Here is a 15330-nt window from a genome sequence, read left to right on the forward strand (position 1 = left end):
CAAGAGAATCAAGAGGGTCTCACTCCCCCTGCCCCTCTCCCAGCAAAGATCATCCCACAGGGCAACCAAGGCCACAGCTAGACCTAAGGTTTATCCTGGGATCATCCCGGGTTTGCCCCTGCCTGAGCACTGGATCCCCTGTGTGTCACCTAGATGAACAGGTTTGACCCCTGGAAGATCCAGGGATAAACCTTAGGTCTAGCTATGGCCCAAGTCAGTTTCCATTCAAAAACCAGGCCTTAAAGCCCGATTGAAATGGATCTAGGTAATCAGTTGGGGCAAACAAGAAAGAAATGCACATGATTCTGGCCCTGGAAATGTGGGGTAGGTGTTAGAGTAGAGAGGGTAATTGTGCTACGAGAGAGTCATGAGGACATTAAAGTCAACCAGACCTTGGGTTATTCTCCCGAGACACTCCTTCTTGAAAGCAGAAAGAAAGAAACTCAACTTCCCAAACTTCAACGCAGTTATAGGGTTTGAAACAATGAAATTTTTTTTTTCCAGAGGGGTGGTTTGTTTTGGCAAAACCAAAGATTCTTGCAACACCTTAAAGACTAACGCATTTATTATGCCATAAGTGTTTGCAGACTACAGTCCACTTGATCAGATGCATCAAACAAAGAGTTCAAAGAGAATGAAGAGCTTGATGACACACGAACTGGACCCAGGATGGGTTAAAACAAAGGGAACGAAAGTTAAGTTCTGGCAACTGGAGAGAAGGCTCAGAGAGGTTCTTTGTCTCTTGTTTATTTGTTCATTTAGCTGGCTATACCAAATAGTATAGCACAAAATGCAAAACAAAAGTTGTCATCAAGGGTGCTCAGGCAGTGGTTGACCTGTCTGAGAGGTGGGGATGCTTCAGGATTGGACCACTATTCGCGCCATGGATTTTGATCAGCCGGTCCTAAGGTAACTTTGTGGATTAGCCGGCTTGGTGGCGGTATGGAATTTGCCTGTTTTCCTTGGGTGCAAACTTCTTTAAACTAGTTAAGGAGGAAGCAGTGACTCCTGTGTCTTTGAGGCAATTCCATTATCTTAGGAGCATTCCTGACTTTTTCAGGCTGTCCATTCAGGAGCAAAAGTTGATTATTGAGCCACTGCGTCAGGTTAATGCCAGTTGAATCAATAGAGCACAGTACATATGTCAGAGAACCTGCACTTGCGAGACTCTCCTGTAACATGAAAGATGTTCCGTCTCTACCTGAATGACCAGTGCTTGAGATTGAGGAGTCAGGTCAATGTCAGAATGTTATATGACCAGGTGGAATCCTATTGGTCCTTTTGTCACCTGACCCGCTACTGAATTGATAGTGGCCCCCTGGCTATTCTTAATTATGGTCTAGAACAAGTTTCTCAAACCTAGTGCCCTCTAGCTGTATTGGACTACAACTCCCAGCATCCCGCAGCTGGCCATGATATTAAGAGTTGTAGTTTCACACATCTGGAGGGCACCTATCTTCTCTGCTCTCTTGTTTCATTTGCTTCCCTTCTCTGATTTTCACCTTTCTTCTATTCTAGAAATGCTAGGGGCTTTTTATGCATCTGTGGCCCAGGGGCTTTGGGTTTCGATACCTATTAGAAGTGCAATAAATTAGAAAATAATTTCGTGATGTGGGAATTTGCCTGGCTAAAGTGATCTAGTGCAGAAGTCTTTATTGGCCTGTTAAATCTCAGATGGAAGCAATACAAAACATCTAACAATCCAAAATGCTTTTATTTATTTACGAATTAGTCTATCATTAACCTCTGAGTATTATTTTATAGTGTTTAGAGAGAGTAAAGCTAATTTTAAATCAGTTATTGCACTGCCCAGTGAGATAAATCAAATGAATGACTCAGTGATTTGAAATAAATGGGCTCTAAGTTTAAAGAAATGATGTTGGCTGAGGATTGGAAAAAATTCAGAGATGCAGGCAGCACCAGAGCGTGAGACCAAGGTATGAAGAGCAATCAAAAATCAAAGCTGTGTGTTCAGCCTGCTATAAAACGCTACTATGTTTTCTATCATCATCATCATCATCATCATCATCATCAAACTACTCATTTGAAACAAATCATGAGGGGGGGTTACAAAAGAATATAAATGAACAACAAAATAAACAAAAAAGACTTCTCTCTCCCTCTTCCTTTCTCTTTCTTTCTCTCTTTGACTGAGTTTGGATAACATGATTACCCACAATTTTAACCCATCATGGGTTATCATGTCATGTATTGTGAATTTTCTAATCCACGGTGACTTATTTGGTCACACTTATTTGTTCACACTGATAACCCACGGTCTGCATTAACTAGGGTAACTTAACCTACTGAATCATGGGTTATCGTGTCATCTGTTGGGCACCGTAAGTTATTTTCCTCACCTACAGACTCACACGGCAAGAGTGATTCAGATCATTGCTGTCATTCTGTTTTTCTTGGGAGGCACCTGATACACCATCAGAACCCTGCACAAATACTAATAAACGAGTGAAAATCTCGGGTGGGGCTATAAATCCTTGGAAGTTTGCAGGATTGGGACTAAATTTCATACAGAGCGGTATGGTTCTTTTGCTAATTTACTAAAATGCCATAGCGCAATTGCGCATGTTCTTGGTTTAACATGTTCTCAATCCCGCAATTTCGGAATTGGCCTTGCTGGCTGGGAATTCTGCGAGTTGCAGTCTGACACTTGTTGAGGGCACCCAGTTGGTGAAGGGTGGTTTATTTTGTCAGAGGAAATTGGCAGGCTAGACGCCTAGTGTTGTGGTAGGCTGTAACTGTGGTCCAATTCTGACGCAGGTAGGCAAGAGTCAGATAGGCCAGAGGCAGGAACATGGTCACATATGAACTGGTGGTCAGCTGGTGGTTTGTGAACTCAGATGGCTCCTTTTAGGTTGTGGGGTCAGCAGACAGTGATTGGGCAGGTACTGTGGCCTAGAAGGTGTCCTTAACCCACTGAGTTGAGTCTAGTCTGTCTGCCTGATTGTCCAAAGGAGATATGGCACCAGGCGTTGGCTGCTGGCCGCTCTGCTTTGAGACACCCCCTGCACTTTGTAGAAATAACTTTTCATTTCAGAGTGTCTCTGCAAGGTGAAGGCCCATAGCTCAGTGGTAGAACACATCCTTTGCATGCCAAAGTCTGTATCTTCAATCCTCATCAGCTCCAGTTAAAGCAGTGGTGTTAAACCTCTTTCAACAGGGGGCAATTCCATTTCAGAGAAGTTCTTGGGGGCCTCTTTCCAGTGGTGGGTGGTGCTGAAGGCAAAATCCTTAAAAAAACAACACCCCAGCATATTGTGAAGACCTTTTTATTCTCCCAGCATTTTAACAGACTATAAATAAATTTTAACTTGGTGTTTTAAATTTGTAATTTTGCATTGCTGCTGTTTTTATCCGGTTAAGCTTTTATATTGTATTTTATAGTATGGTTTTATACTGTTGTTTTATACTTTGAATGTTTTTAATTTTTGTGAACCGACCAGAGAACTCCGGCTATTGGGCGGTATAGAAATGTAATAAATAAATAAATATTGTCGTTGAAAGGTCTTACTGCCAGTAACAAAGCCTAAGGAGAGGCATTTCAACATTTTAGAAAGGTGGAAAACTGCACAAAAAGTTGGGAAACCTTCCAATGATTTGCTGGTTGGGGAAACAGCTTAGGGGCTATGTCATGGGGCATGGCCATTTGGGGACCTCAGGCTTGAGCTTCTGCACCCTAGAGTTAAAAATCTCTTGTAGTGTGACTGGGGCCATAGCTAGACATAAGGTTTACCCCTGGATAGTCCAGGGGTCAAACCTGTTCATCTAGGTGACACACAGGGGATCCAGTGCTCAGGCAGGGGCGAACCCTGGATGACCCCAGGATAAACCTTAGGTCTAGCTGTGGCCTGGGAAAGACCCACAGTCAACCACGCTGGACATCTTTGTATGTTCTTTTATGCAAGGTTTGCTGTTGATTGATAATCTCGTCATGAGAGCAGATCTTGGAATGACAATAGCCAACTGAAGTGGCTATTCATTTTTGTGAACCGCCCAGAGAGCTCCGGCTATTGGGCAGTATAGAAATGTAATAAATAAAATCGAGGGATCTGCATGGGACCGATTGGTGCAAGCACCCGGGTGTCGTTAGAGCCTTCTCCTATGGAGCTGCAAGCATGGAAGAGTTTGGCAGCGGGTGGCCTTGGCTGTTGCTGCAACACCCAGATCTTTGCCCCAATCAACCTCATGCAGCTCTCTTGATTGTGGCTACTGGAGGGAATTGTGCATGAAAATACCTGAATCCTGCACGCACGCACGCACGCAAGTTCTGGTACACGCGATATCGTTGGATTGGAGCCAGGGTAAACAAGTGAATAATAGACCGAGATGGATTTATAACGTTCACCCTGAAATGGAACATTGACCTGTTGGCACAGATCTGGGATGTATTTGAAACACATTAGAGTCTTTCCTTTATGTATTCCTTACGACATGCCAACGTATTTTTGTTGTTGTTGCAGTGCCTTTAATTGTGACGAATTTGGGTATTAATGTCATTATTAAACAACAGCCCTGAAACAAGATATTTCGGGGAAAGTTCTGGGACAGTTGGACTGCGTCATACATGGCGCTGGTTTGGAAACTGTAGTTAGACTGTTTGGAAACTGTAGTTAGTTCCAGATATTGGTTTGCAAACTGCAGTTATTTCCAAATATGGCTGCTAGGCAGTTACCTGGAATCATTATGATGCTTTGCTGACCACATTGGCTCTTCCTCTGTTTTCAGGCCCATTCAAGAGTCCTGGCTTTGACCTTTAAATTCCTTCACGGCTTGGGATAAAGGTACCTGAAGGATTTCCTGTTCCTCACTTTCTGAGTGCAGCACAGGAGAACCAAGATATTTAGCATCCTGGCTTGAGAGTATATATTGTACTAATAGTTGGTTGACTCTGGATTGTTTAATGCACGATTAGCCTATAGACCCAGTTCGCATGACGTGGCAGGTTGTTGTGAGTTAAATAAGCTGCAATGGGTTGTGAGATGTGCTGGTCATGTGTGTCTGCCATTTTGAATATGCACGCCCAATCTGGCTATCTAGGTTATTCAAGGGTTAAACAATTCCTGTGTAACACTCCATTATTTGTAGGGTTATGTGAGGGTTGATTATCCCTCAATTAACCCACAGTGGCCAGGTTCACATGACACAGCCCAACCTCCAGTCGTTCCGATTGGGGATTGCCTATTCAAAATAGTGGTCGTATCTACCACAGCTCATCACAGGTTAACTAACCCACAATTTGCCACTGTTACATGCAAACTGGCTCATTGAGCATTAGACAATCTCCCTAAAATTACTGTGGCTGCAATAAGTTCTCCAGAGGTCAATGCTAATCTTTGATGGGTAGGGTCCATTTAATGTTTATCCTGTATCATCTAAATGCATGCACACCCACCCACCCACAGACACCCACATATACACGATCTAGAAATTAGAAGCCCCTAAGGGCTCTGTTAAGCATCATTTTGAAATTAGCAACAGAGCCATTGTGGGTGGAATGTTGAGACCAGAAGACTGCAGCGTAAGAAATAATTAGTTAATATTTATCTTGTCTCAGCTGGGTTCCACCTCTTTGTTTACTCCTTTTTTTAAAAAAATAGTTCTCTAAGATCCATAGCAATTAAGTTATTGCTTGATATGCTATATGCTAAAGGGGTTTCAGCCGACACAATGTTTTCTCTTTCTGATGAGAATCCCAGGTCATGTCGAATGGGGATTGCTTCTTCTCCTTTTATATGTTTTTGGAATTCAAAGTTGGTGAAAGGTTTGTGTGTGCTGTGGCTATGATTCATTTATTCCTTGGGGAAGGAGGGTGACAGTTGCTTGCTAAACAAACCTTCTATGTGATTCATGAAACACAATCTGTGTCAGCCTGGTAGGAGGTAAGCGCACAGGCCTCCTGGCAGGTGAGGGAGCTGCTTCGAGAAGGATCATGGGAAATTGGCCAAACACTAAATGTACAAGAGAAGTAAGAGACACACAAGGTGGCTTCTGAGACAAATTGCAATGTCTGCTGTACCATATAGTACCATGTCTAGACGTTGGTGGATCATTCAAAAACTCCCAAGTTCATATGTCCTTTTGGGGAGAAAGGAGGGCGTTCCAGCCTTCCTTCCTTCCATTATCTTCTCTTGCCTATACTCTTGTCTCGCTTTGCAATTGTTTGGTGCAAGTCACTTTCAAGTGTGCTGCTCCTGTTCCAATAACTGCCAAAACATATAAATAAATAAGGAACTAGGGATGTGAACCCCCACATCACACATCATAAAGAACACAGAGGAGTGGTTGTAGCTCAGTGGTAGAGCACCTGCTGTACATGCAGAAGGTCCCTGGTGTCTCTAAGTAGGAGACACCCTGGAGAGCCATTGCCAGTTAGTGGTGACAAGACTGGACCAGATGGATCAAGGGACTTGGTATACATGGCCTTGGTATAAGGCAGCTGTCATGTCTAGCCCTGCTCCCCCTGGGTTGGAAGAAGGTGTTTCAGGTGATTAATCAGAATCAGATTCTCAAGTAGAGGAGTCGGTGCCAGAAACAGGCCAGCCTGTACCAGTGGTGGAGAAAGCTCTCACGGGCTCTTTACCAGCTTTGAGTGAACCCTCTCTAGACCCTATCTCCTCAAGGACAAACAATACACAGTCAGTGGGAAGCCAACATTCTTCCGAGGAGAGGTTAGCACGGAGAGGTTAGCTGATCCTAGAGTACGCCGCAGACTAAAACAGGTGGAAATAAAGGAAGGCGAGAGAAAATCAGCCTGGCTGGCATCCCGTCAGAAGCTTCCTCAGAACTAGCCTCTCTGAAGTAACGTGTCATGGGAAAGGGCTTTCCCTTCTTTATGAAAGGACAATTGTCTCACTTTGTTTGCATAGTTTTGCCTAGGGGAAAATTACTAGAGATTAGACTCTTCAGGTGGGAAGAAATGTTTATTGCTTGAATAAAGCTTTGTGGATTACTTAGCTGGCCTTGTTATTGTCTCCCAAGAAGGCAGGAGGTTTGGAGAAACACGACAGCAGCTTTCTTTGATCCTAACTAGGAGACCATTTCCAACAACATGTTAAATATGTTGTCCCTTTGCCAATAATTGTCAACTTGCCTGTAAATGAATAAGGAACTAGAAGTGTGCACCCCAAAATAAGCTTTGGGGACCCCCCCCCCCATATGGCACAGCCGCAATGGAACAGCCCCTACAAACTGCCAGCTCACTGCTTTGCTTTTGCACAAGGATACTATCAGGTATTCTGGACCCACACCAATAATTGCCAATACACATCTAAATGAAAAATGGTCTGGGGACTTGCACCCCAAAATAAGCTTTGGGCCTCCTGAAATCACCCACCCACATGCCTTAGCATTGTGGCCGTGCCAGTGTTGTCTTTTTGTCGAAGTCACTATCAAGCGATCTTCCACAGGAATTATTGTCAGTACAGGAGGCCTGCATACAGCTGCCATGTCGCCATGCTTGGTTTTATTGGAGTATTGCTATACAAAGAAAGTCTAAGCCAGTGGTTCCCAATTGGTGGTCTGCAGACCCCAGGGGGTCCGCGTAACCTGCCCAGGGGGTCTGTGGCACCATTCACATATTCACCATTCATTTCTGGAGTCCACTTGATGATGAATTCCTACCAGAAGTAAAATATAACATCGCTGAGCACCTGTGTGATTTAGCTAGCTTCAGAGATTACTTCCCTGCACCTAATCCTGAAAACTCATGGAGAAGGAATCCTTTTGAATGTGGTGATGTACAACTAACAACTCTATCTGCGGAACAGCAAGATGCACTTGTTGACGTGACTTGTGATGGTTCATTGAAATCATTTTTCAAAGAATATAGACTGGACCAGTTCTGGGTGAAGGTTTTTCCTGATTATAAGAAGTTAGGTGAAAAAGCTTTGAAACATCTAGTTCCCTTTTGTTCCACATATCTTTGTGAATAAACATTTTCGACATTTTATTAAATGAAGAACTAGCATAGAAATCAGCTCGATGTTGATCCAGATTTGAGATTAAAAGTAGGAAATACTGAACCGGATGTGGAAGGGATTGTTCGGAACAAAAAGAGGCATGATTTCTCCCATCACATTTAGGTTTAGTAGCTGCTAGACAAGTCATAATTTGTTCAATTGTAAACTAGACATTAGTAAAATTAAATTCGTATTTATTTTCCTAACTAAATAATTGTAATTTTTGTGTGGTAATATCACAAATTTTATGGTCTGTTTTTTTAGTATACCTAAAATCCTTTGCTTATTAGGGGTTACCCCTTATTTTCTCCAAAAAATTGCTTTGCACAGGTAACTACCATAGAGATAACATTTTTTTCAAAAGTAGGGGGTCCGTGGCTTGGCATTTGAAAAACAAGGGGTCTGCAGTACTTAGCTAATTGAGAACCACTGGTCTAAGCCATTTCCTGCTTCTTAATTTGGAAAAAAAAATACAAACCAAGATGGGACATGATGAAAAATGATAAAATTATGAATGGTGTGGAGAGGATTCTTTCTTTCCGCCCCACTGCCCCATCTATTTTTATAATGCTAGTACTTGCAGTTACCCAATTAAATTGGTTGGCAGAAATTTTTGGAAAGACAACAGGAAGTAAGTAGTTCGTCAAGCTATACATAGTTATGGAATTTACTGTAGCAAGATGTGGTGGTGGACACTCGTTTTGAATGGGGTCATTTGTTAACCTAGGTGTTTTGGAAACTGCTTTACATCTGCTGAGTTCCATGGGAGGATCCCACCATGCGACTCCTCCCAGACTTTCACATGCACCCCAGCATTCCCGGTACAGGTTACTCTTTCTTCACTGCAAGAAATGGCAGGGAAAGGGCGGTTTGCATGAGGATCCTTGGGGAAGGAGAACACAGTCTGGAGAACACAGACAGCGGAGAAATTGTTGTTGTTGTTTTTGTGGATTTGGCCCTTGGCAGGCCGCAGTAAAGGCCCTGCCAAGTTGTGCACCTTGCTCTGGGGTAAGAGCAGTGTTCTGATCCAGATTGGGACTTTCGTATGAAGGATGTGGTGGTGGGGGCTTTAACCCTTCCCTCCTCCTGCAGTTCAAATCCAGGTTGGCACCCCTGCACTTACTCTAGGTTTAAAAAGAGCTGAAGTTGTTTGCTACATCCTTAATATAATGTGTGATCTGGCCCTCAAAGTGTATTGCAAAACTGATTTGCAAACTTCTCTGTGTATGCAACATCCACTCGCTCTATGAAGACGGTAGCCAGGAGGAAAATATTTTAGACTAAGCTAATGTTACACCAGTTGCGTTTTGATGTATTTGTTTCCTTTAACAGAAACAGAATTTTAATTTTAAACTCTGGTTCTTATTATTGTTTGCTGCCTTCAGCACCATTTCTTTGGTGGAAAGGCAGGATATAAACCAAATAAGCAAGCTAGCATCCGTGCTATTGGGCTTCTTTTCCTCTGCCTTCGGCACCCTTGTTTGAATATTCTTTGCATCTAGCTCCTTTTGTGTTCATAGGTCTTAAGTTGCTCCTATTCCGTTTCCTTATGTGCACTTTCCACCTTTTCTATACCTGCTTTCTATCTACTGGTTGAACAGCAGTTAAGGAAAATGACTATTATAATAGTGTAAAATATGATGGGGATAGAATCGGCTGGACCAAGACTTTAAAGAAATCCTTAAGACTCTGAGCAGTGTACAAATTCCAACTAAGGTGAGATCCTCACCGGTATTGGGCAAATGGCGGGATACAAATAAATATAATAATAATAATACCGGTGCTTTGTGACGCTCTGTATTTCATTTCATTTCTGTCCCACTTTTGCGTATTGAATGTACTCAAAGTGGTGAACAAAATAGAAAAACAGACAACCAATGAAACAGTAATGGCGAAACTGAAAGAGCATCAAAATGTTTAAAACAGCAGAGAAAACGTATACATCAAATGCCTATTTGAATAAAAGAGTGTTCACAGCCTATCTAAAACTGGAAAAGATGAAGATTGATGCCAGGCTGGGTATTTTACAAATGTGGTGTCGCCACCAAGAAGGTCCTGTCCCTAGTAGCCACCAACTATATTTCGAACAGCGATGGGCCACAGAGCAGGGCTTCCGAGGCCAATCTTAATATTCAGGTAGGTTTTTGTGGGTGAAAGGGGAGTCCTTAAATAATCTTGTTCTAGGGCTTCTCATCACTTTACATTATAAGGCCAGTAACAAAAGGTAGGCAAAACAGTCAATGTAAGATTGGTGTAATATGCAGCAATCGTCAAACATGAGCCCGCATTCTGCCGGTGCATTTTGTACCAGTTGCACTTTCTCAGCTGTCTGTAAGGGTAGCCCCATGTAGTCTAGTCCGGTAGCCTAGTCCGGTAAGTGAGGCCTACTCTTGTTTTTTGCAGGTCCGTTTTCTCAGTTGAGTTAAGAGGACTCAGCTTGACCTTCCAAGGTCAGCGTTATGCAAGCAGAATAGCAGTAAACTAAATGTGAGTTACTCAAACGCATGAGGCAATGCGCGTCTAGATTCGGCAGTGGCTGCTAGCAAAGGCAAAGTTGTACTAGGAAAAAATTGCACAGATCCAGGATCATGGCCAGGGAAGGATTTGTTGCCGTTGTGACACTCATAGGTTTCAGCTGAGAAAAGAAAAAGTCATTGCATAGCCAGAAAAGAAGATGACTCTGGACTTTTGTACCATTTACACTTCCTTTCCATGAAAAAGTGATACCAGGTTATATGTTGCAACAGAGAAAGGGTTATTGGGAAGAAAGGTGAAAAGGCAAGATTAGAAGATTGGCAGATGGATTTTTAAAGGATGTTTATTTCAGGTAAAATCCCACTTACAGTAAACCCATTGAAATGAATGGGAGTTAAACTAGTCATGGCTTAAGCACCATTCATTTCAGTGGGTCTACTCTAAGTAGGACTTATGTTGGATTTTACTCTTCCCTCCAAGCAGCTCAAGGTTGTGTACATGATCCTCTCTCCATTTTTATCCTCACAACAACCCAGTGAGGTAGGTTAGGCTGGAAGTTAATGACTGGCTCAAGGTTACTCAGAGAGCTTCATGGCTGCATGGAGATTTGAACCTGGGTCCCCCCAATCCTAAGTCCTAAACCCTAACCACGGCACTACACTGGCTGACATATATATACAGTATTTATATGATATAGGCCCTATTTAGAAGACACCTCAAACCATGGCTTTAACCACGGTGAATAAGGCAAAAAGCCTTATTCACTGTGGTTAAAGCCGTGGTTTAAGGTGTCTTCTGAACAGGGCCATTCTGTCTTTGAAAAAGGTATTTTTGTTTTGCTTAATTTCTGTGGGCAAGACACTGCTCCTTGCTGGGGCGCTTCCAATTCAAACATACCTTCATTATTTTCTGTGAGTTAGAAAATGCTGACTCAGTTCTTGATTTTATAATGGTTGGCATTTATAAGAATGGGGGCTAATTATAGTTTCAACTGAAGTTCGACAGGAGAGGGCATTTATGTTTCCATTAAATATTTCTCAGGCAATGTGATGAGTCACTAAATACAACTTCTGCACAAAATACCGTGATTGCCTAATGACTAGGTGTTGGTAACTGAAATTACACATATACTCTCTCCCTCTCTCCCTCTCACAGTATTTCTTGCATAAAATCAGGGAAGTGTCTTTCTGAGTAATGCATTAGCTGAGGTTGCCCAAGGACTGTAAAATGGTTTTTGATTGCAAAACCTGTAAAAAATATAGTCTTGTGTTCTGGAGAACCTGGAAAACACCTGTCACACTCTATCTGAAAACATTACTTGTATATGTATATTGACAAAGATAGTAAAATGGAAGTTATATGTTTAAAGGTTATACGTTTGAAAGATCCTTATTCTCAGTAAGGTAATCTCCTCTGTATATTTTTGAACATCACTTAAAAATGTCTTTAATATAAGCGATTTCTAAATATCCTCACATAAATAAGAATATGAATAAAATATAATTGGTGTTGGTGGGAAAGTAACAACTATTCCAGAATAAAACCATTATTGAAAGCTAGTATGATGTAGTGGATAGACTTTGGCTCAAAACCCCATTGGAGATGAAACTTACTCGGTTGCCTTGGGCCATTCACTATCTCTTAACCCAACCTACCCCACAGGGTTGTTGTGAAGATAAAATAGGAAGGGGGGCTAAAAGAGGGAGGTAAGTTAGAATAATGTAGGAAAAGGAAAGGAACCTCTCATGCAAGCACTTGAGTCATTGCTGACTCCTAGAGGGATGCCTGCTTTCGCTGACGTTTTCTTGGCAGACTTTGTATTTTTTTTTTTTTTTTTGATAATAATTTTATTTTTCTACAATACTTAAACATACACATTACATCCTCTCATAAAGAAAAACAACAACAACATACTACATAATATTGAAACGTTGAATACATAATATCTTATCTAAATACATAATCAAAATTAACATAGAAGTGCACCCCCCACCTCGGGATCTCATTCCTGATTCCAGAATCTCATACTTTCTTCTGCTGGTGGTTTCCCACTTCCTTTAGAAAACACAAATATTAGGAACTGTTTCCAAATTCCTTCAAAATCATTTGATTTAGCTATACCTCTTCTCCATTTAATATTACTTGTCAATTTATCATTAATAGCTATATCCCATACTTCTTTATACCATTCTTCAATAGAATATTCCCCTTGAATCTTCCAGTTCCTAGCTACAATCAATCTTGCTGCAGTCAGCAAATTCGTTATCAGTTCCTTAATTTCCTTTTTACATTTAAAATCTTCTTCAAATAGTGACAGCAATGCAACTTTTGGTGTTCGTTCTATCTTCATTTCCACAATTTCTTCAATCTCCAAAAACACCATCTTCCACAATTTTTGAACATAGTTACATTCCCACCACATATGCAAATACGTTCCTTTAACCCCACAACCTCTCCAACAATTTTCTGATTGCTGATTGTTTATCTTATTCAATCTAACCGGAGTTAGGTACCACCTCCATACAATTTAAAAATAATTCTCTTTTATTCTTACTGACATATTTCTCAACGCTCTTTGTTTCCATAATCCCTCCCAACCCTGTTGTCCTATTTGTACCTTCAAATCTGTCTCCCTTGGCAGACTTTGTAGCGGGGTGGTTTGCCATTGCCTTCCCCGGTCGCAGTTACCTTTCCCCCAGCTAGCTGGGTACTCATTTTACCGACCTCCGAAGGATGGAAGGCTGAGTCGACCTGAGCCGGCTGCCTGAGAACCAGCTTCTGCTGGGATCGAACTCAGGTTGTGGGGAGAGTTTCGGCTGCAATAACTGCCGCTAACCACTCTGCGCCACATGAGGCAGAGGAAGCACTAGATAAATTGATTTTGTGTTTTACCCCTAAGTGAGGAGGGTAAAATGCCCCTACTGATCAAGCGCAGAAATGGGGTAAAAATGATCTTCACCGCTTGGCAGGATGGTAAAGACATCTAATTTCTCAAGGGGTTCCATGCACAATGTGATAAGTTCACACTTGGTAAATGATCATCCGTGTTCACCTATATTCACATTGGGCACTATCCAATGCGACACAGGTGCTAGCAAAATTTACGAAAAATAGGGGTCTTCTAGCACAAGGCCAATTGTGGAGATCCAGGAAGCCTATTGCTCCAGTTACTGCCACTGGCATTGCGCCAGAGGTCTCCTGCGCTAGTGGAATGCAATTTAAATTAATGCATGTGTTGCATTGGATACTGCCCAAAGATTTAATGGTGTGGTGTCTTCTTCAGGGTCACACAGCTCTTTCAGATGTTCTCATCCTGAATGTCAAATATATCCTAGCTTTGGTAAAAAAAACTGAGAGGAACAGTCATATTTCGCTTTTCTTCCCCTCCTAGTAGGGCAGGGAAGAGGGAGGCTGCTGGGGCCATGTGACCTGCATGGCGGCACTCCATTCAGTCTTACTTCCACCCATTGGCTTCTGAGGGGCTGGGAGAAGATTTTAAATCTATGATTAGCTGTAGGTTGCAGTCTTGCATTCTAAGCACTTCAAGTAGAAAGTATGGAGTAGAAATCGACTCTTCTCTGGTTAAACTTTTGTGCTTTGTGCAGTGTCGAGCATATCTCATTGCAGCCAGGCAGCTCACGTCATTTCGAAGCTCTTCTCTACTTGACCAGTTCGTTCTTCCCTGGTCCCACCACATACATGCTTAATATAAGAGCATAAGAAGAACCGTACTTGATCAGACCAAGGCACTATCTAGTTCAGCATTCTGTTCACACACTGGCTAACCAGATGCCCTGGGAAGCCCATAAGCGGGACATGAGCACCACACCACACCTCCTGTTCATGTTCCCCAGCAACTGCTACCCAGAGGCATACTGACTAGTATCTTGACTAGTAGCCATTGATCGCCTTATCCTCCGTGGATTTGTCTAATTCTCTTTTCAAGTTCTCCAAGTTGGCGGCCCTCACTACATCTTGTGGTAGCAAATTTCATATTGCAGGGATGCATCATCATCATCAACTTTATTACGATCACCGACCATACTTTACACATACAAGAAAGTAGGGCAAAATTACATACAGATTTGAAAAGTATGCAGCAGAATCAATTCTGGAGAGACCTTATTCTTGTAGCATTCAAAAAGAATTTTGCAAAAGCCTCGATTGTGTCTCTGTCCTCTGTGGCACTGAAGCAATGAAGAAGTGCATTAATTTCTAAACTGGTGTCAAGTAATAATTTCTCTCTAATCTTTGTATAAAAACAACAACAGAGTAAAACGTGGACAACCAATTCAATTTCATTGCTTCCACATGGGCACAAGCGATCATGAAAAGTACAAGGATGCGCTCTCAGGAGAAGCAATAGTTGGTGTGTGTGTGTGTGTGTGTGAAAAATGCATTGCTGTATATTTTTAGGTGGCAAGAGAGCTGATTTCTGTGAATTATCTAGCCATGTCAGGGCATATAGGACAGTGGTGGTTTGATAGTAAAAAGGCATATTGATTTTATTGTATTTATTTAAGTAGCTATACCTTGGTTTTCAAAGCAAAACACTTTCACAAAGTTAACCTGCTTTAAATGCAGTTTATAGCAATAAAAAAAAATCAGTAATAGGAAACAATACAATAAAGACAATAGCCATTAAAACAGGAATCCAGTAAAGGAAAACAATTTAGAAGGCTCTCTGAAACATGGAGGTCTACAAAGCACGCCTAAAATTATGAAGTAGGGGACGGTGAATCTCCTTAGAATCACCTCTGAAAAAGCTCTGTCTCTAGTCCCCTACAAATGATCAGGGCTTGATCAGATCTATAAAGATGATGCTCTGAACCCCAGTCTTGGTGCAGATAGAGTTTGGGAATGTAGTCTTAATTGATCT

The 15330-nt window shown here is 41.9% G+C and overlaps 1 protein-coding gene across 1 annotated transcript in view; it reads left to right on the forward strand.

The window, feature by feature from the left end:
• NSMCE2 (NSE2 (MMS21) homolog, SMC5-SMC6 complex SUMO ligase) overlaps nt 1-15330 on the forward strand; it is a 243373-nt gene that overhangs the window by 27580 nt on the left and 200463 nt on the right. The gene's annotated exons all lie outside the window — the stretch shown is intronic.

This window comes from Elgaria multicarinata, chromosome 7, assembly GCF_023053635.1.
Source record: "Elgaria multicarinata webbii isolate HBS135686 ecotype San Diego chromosome 7, rElgMul1.1.pri, whole genome shotgun sequence".
NCBI lineage: Eukaryota > Metazoa > Chordata > Lepidosauria > Squamata > Anguidae > Elgaria > Elgaria multicarinata.